Source organism: Lissotriton helveticus, chromosome 11, assembly GCF_964261635.1.
Source record: "Lissotriton helveticus chromosome 11, aLisHel1.1, whole genome shotgun sequence".
Classification (NCBI taxonomy): domain Eukaryota; kingdom Metazoa; phylum Chordata; class Amphibia; order Caudata; family Salamandridae; genus Lissotriton; species Lissotriton helveticus.
In genome coordinates this window covers 106008481-106019877 of record NC_136072.1, presented here as the reverse complement: position 1 = coordinate 106019877, position 11397 = coordinate 106008481, and positions in this window count along the sequence as shown.

Sequence of the window (11397 nt, the reverse complement as noted above, 5' to 3'; positions counted from 1 at the left end):
ACAACCACTCCCATAACCCATATAATTACTCACACAATCCGTAGTCATTCATGTACCCACTGACTCACGCATACAACTACTCACAGAACCAATCACTCACCCATACTATACTCATACAACCAGTCCCGCACCCATACAGCCACTCACACACCCACTCACTCACCCATACAGTCTCACAACACAGTCACTCACTCACCCATACAAGCACTCACATGCCCACACAACCACTAAGACACCCAGTCCTACATCCATACAAGCACTCACACATCAGCTCACTCTGCCATACAGCCATTCACACTGACACTCACCCTCTAATGCAGCCACACCAACTCACTTAACCAAACACCCACTCACTCACCCATACAGCCACGTACATACCCAATCACTCACTCATACAACCATTTAGATGCCTACACACTGACCCATACAGTCATTTACCCTTCCATACAACTATTCACACAGCCACTCACTCACCCATACAGCCACTGACATACCCACTCACTCACCAATACAGTCACTCACACAGCCATTCACTCACAACACAGCTACTCGTACACCGACTTATACTCCCATGCAGCTACTCACATACCCATGCAGCCAATCACACACCCACTCATACACCCATCCAGCCACATACATACCCACTCAATCACCAATACAGCCACTCACACAGCCACTCACTCACCCACATAGCTACTCACACACGGATGTATACTCTCATGCAGCTACTCATACACCTACTCACTCACCAATACAGCCACTCACACAGCCACTCACTTACCCACACAGCTACTCACACACTGACGTATACTCCCATGTAGCTACTCACACACCCACTCACACACCCATGCAGCCACTCACACCAACTCACACACGCATACAGCCACTCCCACACCCACTCATATACCCATCCACCCACTCACACGCCCACTTGTACACAGATATACACAGTCATTCACATAATTTATGTTAAAAGTAGTATCATACAACCATTTAGACACCCACAAACTCACCCATGCAGTCGTTAACCCATCCATTCAACCACTTACACAACCACTCACTCACCTTTACAGCCACTAACACACCCACTCACTCACCAATCGAGCCATTCACACAGCCACTCACTCACCCACACAGCTACTCGCACACCAAAAAAACTCCTATGCAGCTACTCACACACCCACTCACACACCCATACAGCCGCTCATACACCCATACAGCCACTCGCACAAAGATTCACAGTCACTCACATAATTTATGTTAGAGGTAGTATCACAAATTAGTAGTATACCTAGTATGCTAATTTAAGTTTTGTAGTAGCTTAGTACACATGTTTAACAATCATGAAATCTTACAAAAAACGTAAATACGGGCGGTTGCAAGTCCGTTATGCAGGGAGGCAGGGAGGGGGGTGGAGGGAAGGGGTTGTTTCAATGTTTTAGTAGTTCCACGAGCGAGGTCTAGCGCTACACCTGTGCGAACGCACGACCAGGGTTTGCCGCTCAGCGGACACACCCTGAGACGGGGTCCCGAATACCACTGTTTACTTCGCAAATCACATAATGCAGGACACACAAGCACGAGCAGCTGAGGAGGGGGCGCAGCGGTCCCGGGTAACGCCGCTCAAGCTCATGTCATGGAATGTGCGAGGGTTGGGGGACAAGATCAAAAGGGGGTTGGTACTGAATGCGATCAAGAGGATGGGGCCAGCCTTGGTGCTCCTCCAGGAGACGCACCTAACAGGGTCAGCAACGAAAGCGCTTGACAGAAAAGGATATAGGATGGCGGCGCATTCAGAGTTCTCCACAGGTTCAAGGGGTACGGGCATTCTAGTGAAGAAGTCAGCACAGTTTATTACACTTGGCACCAGGGTGGATGCGCTGGGGTGTTTCGCAGCACTCCAGGGCCAATGGGAGGGGAGACCCCTGAATGTAGTATCCGTCTATGTCCCTCCTGCACTACACTCGACCATACTTCCGGAGTTGGGCAAATTTCTGTTAGACCTACCTGAGGGAGACACAATAATAGGGGGTGACTTCAACGCAGTACTTGATCCCACTACAGATAGGGTGCCTGCGTTGACACAAGCGGGCGGTCCCTCTCAGTTGCAAAACTTCATGACAGCACTGGGACTGATCGACGTATGGCGCTACACACACCCTGCCGCGAGGCAATACACTTATCACTCCGCGGTGCACAATAGTCTGACACGAATTGACTACTTCATGGTGCTGGGAGGGGGAATACAAAACATCGACACAGCTGAGATACACCCTAGAGGGATATCTGACCACTCACCACTCACTCTCGAGCTATCCACGCAGGAACGGAAACGTAGGAGAATATACCCGATACACGCATCATACCTCAAAATTCCAAAGATTAATAGAACACTTAAAACGACGACATCCCACTACTTTGGGGAGAACACTGGGTCAGTGGGGTCAGCGGCTACCCTCTGGGAAGCATATAAGACGGTGTTGCGCGGCCAGGCCATAGCCACTATAACAGGGCACACCAGGGAGAAATATCACGAACGGTCGGAATTGGAACTGGCATTACATGCAGCGACGGCAGCACACGAAGCAGGTCCCACGCCAGAGGCCGCCCAGACAGTCACCCTACAACAACGAAAGCTTAGGGAACATATCAGGCAACAAACGTTGTCCCAGATAGCGGACACGACCCATAGAATTTACGACATAGGGGACAAGGCGGGGAGAATGTTGGCATGGCTAGACAAGAGGGGAGGTAGTGCCAGAGGTATACAGAGTATTCGTGATAAACAGGGGCGGCTACGCACGTGCCCTGCAGAAATAGTGGAGATATTGGCTGACTACTTTGAAGGGGTGTATATGCCAGAATATGCAGTGACAACGGCAATGGCGAGAGCAGCTCTAGAGAATATCCCCATGCCCACACTCTCCCCAGAGGAGGGGGCTGAACTAGAGGCAGATATCACGATGGAAGAGATCCAAAGGGCGATTCACGCAGTCAAGCCGGGCAAAGCGGCCGGGCCCAATGGTGTCCCGATAGAGTGGTTTCAGTCTGCAGCGGACAGGCTAAGTGGACCTCTGTTGGCAATGTATAATGATAGCCTGGAAAGGGCCATCCTTCCGAAGGATCAGAGGGTGGCAACTATAGTCGCAATCCCCAAACCCGGTAAAGAGCCGGAGGAGTGCGGGTCATATCGCCCTATCTCCCTGCTCAACGCCGAGCTTAAAATCTTGGCTAAACTCCTCGCCACTCGGATGATGGCCTTCCTACCCCACCTGATACACCCAGACCAGTCAGGTTTCATGCCTCACAGGAATACCGCCCTCAACCTGCGTAGGGTACATAACGTACTGGCAAAGGCTGATACGCTGACCGAGAAGGCGGTGATCCTGGCGTTGGACGCTAAAATGGCATTCGATATGGTGGAGTGGGGATACCTGTTTGAAGTCCTAGAACGTATGGGTTTCGGCCCGAAATTCGTGGCCTGGATTCGTTTGCTGTATACCAAGCCATTGGCCCACGTGGTTGCAAACGGCCATATCTCCCGGATGTTCCGCTTAGGGCGAGGCACCCGTCAAGGCTGCCCGCTCTCACCATTACTTTTTGCAATTGCATTGGAACCCCTAGCGTCCCAGATACGATCCACCCCATTGCTGAAGGGGATTGTCTGGACTGAGGGATGGGAAGACCGACTGTCGCTGTACGCAGATGACATGCTGGTGTACCTATCGGAACCGGAACGGGGGATACCGGCACTGCTGAAGCTTTGTGACGAGCAGGGGAGGGTGTCGGGGTATACTTTGAACTGGAGCAAGTCGGAACTCTATGTACTGCAAGGCCCGTCCCCCGAGTTGGGTGACACGTGCCCTCTCACAATGGCGGGATCTTCATTCCGATACCTGGGGATCCATGTCACGAGGGACCCAGCGGAATTCTACCACAAAAACCTGTCGCCACCACTGGAACGCCTTAAGCAGGATGTTAAATTCTGGGCGGCGCTACCACTGACACTGTTGGGTAGAGCGGCACTCTACAAGATGATGTCGCTGCCCCGGTTCCTGTACGTCCTAGAGAATACCCCTTACCCGGTCCACAATAGATACTTTGGGAGGGTATCCGCTGTAGTCGCAGGTTTACTGTGGAATAACCGCCCGGCAAGGATAGCCCAGGCTAAACTGCATAGGGGGTGGTACGAGGGAGGAATAGCGCTACCAAACCTGCAACTCTATTATTGGGCCGCCCAATTGAAATCCATAAACCAGTGGCTGCATGTGCCTCAGGCCGACCCGGCATACCGGGCGGACAGACTGCAGTTGGGTACCAGCACCATCCTAGCCCCACTATATGACATGAGGAAGGTGCGTACACTCGTCGGGCCCACGAAGCTCGCTGTGACGTTGTGGCATAAGGCACAGGCGAAACTGGGATGGAAAGGGACGATCACGAAACTAACCCCTCTATGGGACGCAAGGGCCCTGGGTAATTTGAGGAGCAGTAAGGGATTCGCATCATGGGACAACATAGGTCTGTCCACGGTAGGAGACTTGTGGGACAGAGACACTGTAATCCCTTTCGACCAACTGCGACAGCAATATGGGATGGGGCCCACGGAACAGTATCGATATATGCAAGTGAGACATGCTTTGCTGGCTGCCATCCCCGACGGTACGACAATCCCAGAAGCATCACCCATGGAAGACAGGTTACTTACAGACTTCATGCAGGAGCGAGCAACCTCCCTCACATATCGCAAACTAGTAAATAACCTGGTGGACCCGACCATAGCGCTGAAAGCTAAATGGGTGGAGGAGGTGGGGGATATGGACGAGTCGGAATGGAACGAGGCGTTGGCGGCACCCAAAGAAGTAGGCATATCGGCGAGATTCCACCTTGTGCAACTCAAGATCTTGCATAGAGTGTATTATACACGAACGTTGCTCTACACTATCCACAGAACACAAAACCCATTTTGCCTGCGAGGGTGCGGGGAGGAGGGGACACTGTTCCACACTTTATGGGACTGCTCCCACATTCAAGAGTATTGGAGACAGGTCATGAGAACTATATCACAAACTTTGGAGACGTCACTGACTCCCGAACCTCGGAAATGCCTACTCAACATATGGGACCCCACAGACCTCACCAGACACGGGCGGCAATGGGCCACCTTAGGTATGGTGATTGCCAAAAGAGACATAGCACAGAAATGGGGGGCGGAGAACGCCCCGACGCTAACGCAGTGGTGCGCGAACATGGACGGGGTTATGCTTGTAGAAAGAACAGTGTACACAGTTAGGGCATGCCCGCGTAAGTGGAACAAGATATGGCTCCCATGGAACACTTTCAGGGGGGACCTATGTGAACCACTGGAAGAGGAAGAACCGTTGACATCGGACGAGGAAGGCGAGGAAGAATTGCTAGAGTAGAAGGAAGGGGGTCCGTGGCTCCTAACTCAGGAGGGAAGTTAACCGTAGAGCGGGGGAGGAGTGGGGAGGCCCACATGGCAGCGGTGGCACAGGGGGGAACACCGACCACAAAGGCTGGGCTCAGGGTGGACTACAAACACTGGGTCTGCGATAACTGATACGAGGAAGATCAACCAGGAATACACAGGGGCGCAGCGCAAAATGTTGGAATTATTGGGGACCGAAAGTGGTAACTACTAGTTGGTTTGGATGTTCAAGGTTATACAATAATAAAAGAAAAACTAGACCTCTATGATTCGTATTGCGATGCAGACACGCCCATAGGGGTGACAGTGACCTGCCGCCGCGCCCCAGGGATGGCGGCTAAACGGCTGTGTATCGAGTCGAACAACATGCATACTAATACGATGGCGGCCGGCCCCGGGGTTGTAGGCCAGAAGCTGTGTAAAGTGATTGAATGAGCAATAAAGGTCTTAATAAAAAAAAAAAAAAAGCCCATTCAATTGAATGTACTATACCTGCAATGTGTTGCAAACGGCTTCCTTAAAACTGTAACCAAACCCAGTACAAGTTACACTGCTATTTTGAACTGTGTTCATACAAGTAATTTACTACTGAAAAGTATTTATATGCTTACCTGCACCAGGCTTGCTTGGTTCTAGAAATAAAACAACAGTACATTTTTTATACAAAAAAAAAAAAAAAAAAAACGTAAATACACTGGATGATGTCATCAGTTATGTTATCAGTAATGTCATTTGAGAAGTCTTCAGCGATGTCAATAAACATGTCATGAATGATATAATATGTGAGGTAAGTATAAGCATTGCATTGAAGTTATAAGGTAACTATAACTGCTGAATTGCTATGTTTTGTACAGGTGAACTCTGAGCCTAACTATAACATTCCTGTAACCTTTGTTTACAAACAGAATTATGTGTATATAAGGCGCAATTGGCGCAAAAAGTAACACCACAAGCTCAATCTATAATCAACCTAACAGAAATCCAACTAAATAAAGCTGAACAACAACTTTTGTCGCTTGGGTTGAGCTATTGCCCAGAAAGCAATTTTAATTTAGTCCAAACTCGTGTAGATGTCTATAAATTCATCCGTAAACTGAAACTTAAGAAATATTTTACAATTAAAATCATGGGCAAGAAATAACACCTGTCCCGGCACCTACTAAAAGGACAAGGCTGACGGCAGGTGAAATCCCGCTCTTAACAACAATACATGCATTGAGGGAAGAGGATGCTACACAGAGCACACAGTCAGTAGCTCAACAAGAGAATATTAACATCTCTTCACCAGGAAACAGCCCTTTCAAAGCGTCGTCTACATTTGTCCCCATAATGCCAAGGAATGCCGTGGATATTTTCCATGATCGGATTACGGATGAGTTGAAAACTTTGTATAAGAAAACTTGTAACATCAAAAACTCTGGGAAGAACAAAGAGTACTTCCAACTAATGGCCAAACTTAAGAACAATGATACTGTTGTAATAAATAACTCTGACAAGGGTGGCAACATTGTTCTTTGGAAAAAGGAAGCCTACAGGACGGAAGCCTTCAGACATCTCAATGATGCATAATGCTATGAGCCTAGTAATGGAGCCACAGTCAAAAAGATCAATGGGGATTACAAAAATTAACTGATGAAATGGCAGCGAGAGGGACTGATTAGCAAAGAAGAATTCAAGTTTCTATTTAAGGAACATCCTACCCTCCTGACCTTTTATTTAATCCCCAAGGTGCACAAAGGCTTAGATCCATTGGTGTGAAGACCTATGATATCAGCCATCAATAGCTCATTTGAATGCACGTCCAGATATGTAGACTTTTTCCTTCAAGGACATGTAACAGCATTGCCAACTTTTATACAGGACTCCAGGGACTTCTTATCCAAATTGCATAATGTACAGTGGGCCAATGACTACTTGTTTTTAACTTTGGATATAGTCTCACTATATACCTGCATCAGGCACAGTGATGGGCTCCATGCTGTAGAGTTTTATCTGAAGCATAGAAATTCAGACATGTACCAACATAACAAAATGCTGCTAGATGATACAATGGTGCCTTTCCAACAATATGTTTATGTTTGACGGTAGGGTGTATAGGCAAAAACAGGGAGTGGCAATGGGGGCATGCTTCTCCCCCAGTTTTGCATGTTTACATGTAGGCTTGTGGGTGGAGCATGTCCTCAAAAGCAAGAACAGGGCACTTTATGAACAGCATGTGGTACATATGTGGAGATATATTGATGATGTTTTTATAATCTGGAGAGGCAATGAGGCGGAGGCACAAGCATTTGTGGAAGTGATAAATTCTAATGAATCAAATCTTCAATTCACATCCCACATAGATCTGAGAACTACTACCTTTTTAGACATCAAAGTAGACAGACTAGCCTACACAGAAAACCAACCACTGGTAACACGCTATTACATGCCTCCAGTGCACATCCCCACCATACTATTGCTAGTTTGCCATATGGAGAGTTCTTGCGCATCCGCAGAGCATGCAGTATGGAGGCTGCCTTATTGGAAACACAAACAGCTGCCAAAGGCAGATTATTGGAACGCGGCTATAATTCATATAAATTAGACCAAGCCATGAAAAAGGCTAATCGTAAAGATAGGTCCAAGATGCTCAAAATAGTGTCAGAATCCAACGACACGGAAGAGGGTGTAGTCAATATAGTTTCCAATGAGGATCCCAAACCTGTAGATCCTTGCAGATTTATTACAACCTTTAGCAGAGAATCACAATCTATCAAACGAATCATAAGCACCCAGTGGCCGATAGTTCTAACTGATGCTGTTCTACATGAAGTATTACCATGCAAGCCCAATTTTACTTATCGCAAGGCGCACTCCATGCGCAGTGACCTTGTTAAAACCAGCCCAGAATTATACACAAAAAGCAATTGGCTGTCTTCGAAAAAGGGATTTTTTAAGTGCAGTACATGTAGAGCGTGTAAGTTTGGTATCAACACTAATTCCTATGTAAATGCTTTCTCAGAGGTTCCAATTCCATTGAAAGGACACTATACATGCAGAACCGAATATGCCGTTTATGTTTTAAAATGCATATGCGGCCTTAGATATGTAGGAAGCACAAAACTTCAGGTACATGCACGGATTTTGCAGCACTTAAGAGCCACAGTCAATGCTGATCCAACATACCCAGTTGCCCGACACGTCAGGACAGAACAGAATAATAATCTGAATGTTCTACAATATTTTGTGATCAACAGTGTCTTACCGAACAAGAGAGGAGGCAATAGGGAAAAGACCCTCAGACAATTGGAAACCAAATATATAATAGAATTGGATTCCAAGAGCCCGAGAGGTCTGAACATTTGTGAGGATCAACATCATTATTTATAGGGCAATTTTTACATTTTTTTCATCTTGGGTTTCAATTATCCTTCTTCATGTGTATATATATGAATTTGATATCTGGTTGTAACTATTTATTGAACATAATCTTTTTAGTCTTTTTATCTGGATGATTTTTAGTTGGTCATGTGGTCAGTTTATATGCATTTTATCATTAATTTATGAGATGTTGTTTTATGGATGATTGGTTTTATGGTATTTATTGGCACACTTGCACTAATTATTTGTTGTCTGGATGAAAACTGGAAAGAAAAAACACCTAATTGAATAAGATGTTGACCAACAGTATGATTTCTTTCTTTCCATCTCTACTTCAATGCGGTATTCTATACAGTTCAAATGGTATGCATTTTAATCCAATGAACTCATTTCCACTATCTAATCGAATCAATTCTTGTATTCTAGTTTGGCTTCTCTTCTGTGTCCCTCTCCCGCCCCAACTGTTCAACCCTTTGACATTCTACCCGGCTGGGTTAGTCTGGACATAGCAGGATTGTCCGATGTCATGTTAGATCAATTTAGGGTTGGACCAAGAGTGATTTTTCTGATATATCAAATCACTATTTTAAGTTATATCTATTTGCACTTTTTCACATGCACTTTAGGAGGTCACTGTTTAAATAGGGTACGGACCCCTTGTGAGAAATTTCTAAATAGAGGAACCTTTTTGGCGAGCGTTATAATGTTTAAAAAAAACAGTGATTATAATTTTTATGGTTCGAGTCTATTCGATAATTAAATTTGCATTGTGCAGTTATTAATGTTTTTTTTCTTGACACCATGTATTAATATTCGTATGTATTCTTGTGCATACATGTTGAATAATTGTCATCACAAATGAGCGTCAATGTTACAATTTGGTTCCTATGTATTTACACAGATATTATTTTATCGTTTTTGGAAATTCACATTTGGTCCCAGCCAGTGTTTGTATTGATACATATGTGGATGCAAAAATCTTTTTTCCATGTAGGTGTATCAACCATGTGACCTCCTATAACAGGGTTGGTGGTTGGTGTGTTTAAAATATATATAAAAAAACGTTGGGTCACTTAACACTTAAGTTCCAGTGAGCAAGGCGACTGCGCTCGCCGAAACGTGTCTGGATATTGCACATGGCAGTTCACGAGAAAATTTGAAAAATAAATACCTGCTTCTAGAAGAAAAGCAAGTGTCCGTTTTTCTGTCGTTCGTGAATACAAAAAAATGGAGTATTTGATTGATATATATATATATATATATATATATATATATATATATATATATATATACACACACACACACTTACCTGAATATCTTGCATGGAACTTTTTTGGGGGTTAACCATTAAAAACCATTGTCCATTTTTCTTTTGTTTTATTTTTCTTATTACATTTTCCTCTTTCAACTTAAGCTTGTTGTGCCCTTTTAAAGCTCATTATGTCATTGACTGTATTGTATGGGTGGTTTATTACAGATAACATTTCAAACATGATTTTGATAGATGTATATCATTACAACGCGGGCTTTTACACCGCATGCCATTACAAGGCGGGGATTACAATGAAAGTCGTTACAACGACTTTCGCTGGAGGGCGCTGGATAGTGAAATAGTTTAATTTTCTATTCCAAATCCAGCCCACTTTGACAGTAGGGAAGGTGTTGGATAGAAAATTAAACTATTCCCTATCCAACAGCACCCTCCAGCGAAAGTTGTTGTAACGACTTTCGTTGTAATCCCCGCGTTGTCATGGCTGTTCTCTGATTTTGATGATTGACTTGCCAAGCTATGAGCTATGGCTACCCTTACTGTAAAATGTTTACCTAAGTGGGATATCTTGCTTGTGCAGGCTGGGGGCTTAGTACTAAGCCATACCGAGACTGTGGTTTCACTCCCATAGCCTACTAGTTCTTATACACCCTCAGAGTAGTCTTGTTTTTCCAGTGATCAAACATCAGAAGAAAATCCTTCTTTCCCCAACTTAGATTTAAGCCCAGTGTGGATTATTTTGCAATCACATCGATCATAGGTTACTTTTTCAATTTATTGATTTTGTTGTTTGAAATCATGATTTTCCCATTAACATTATCATGGGCATTCACAATTGCTTTTAAACAGCCCTCTCTTTAGAGATATAAAAAAAAACATCTCACCAATTCTCTAATCCTCGACCTTGGTTCGTGAGCTATTTCTTCACAATTTCATTTTGACACCTCCTGTTGTTATATACTGCTATTTCTTGCTCTATGGACAAACAAAGTGTATTTGCTTAGATTACAATGGTAATTGTCATTGGTAATTAATGATCTGCGAAAAGAGAAATAAATGTTGCTTTTAATAAAAACTGGATCCTCAAATGTATTAAATTCATTATTTCAATGATAATATGAGGAATGCTTAATTATCATTTCATGATTGCTTACAGTGAACAATATAATATAGACATTGTGCAATAATGATTCTTTTTTAATAATTGATGACGTCATGCATGTACAATAAAGCCAAATGTTATGGAATGGGTGGTATATTTGCTAAATTGCCTTTGTTCAAGCTCGCTGGCTTTTATCCACATAGTTCTGTGTTGTCT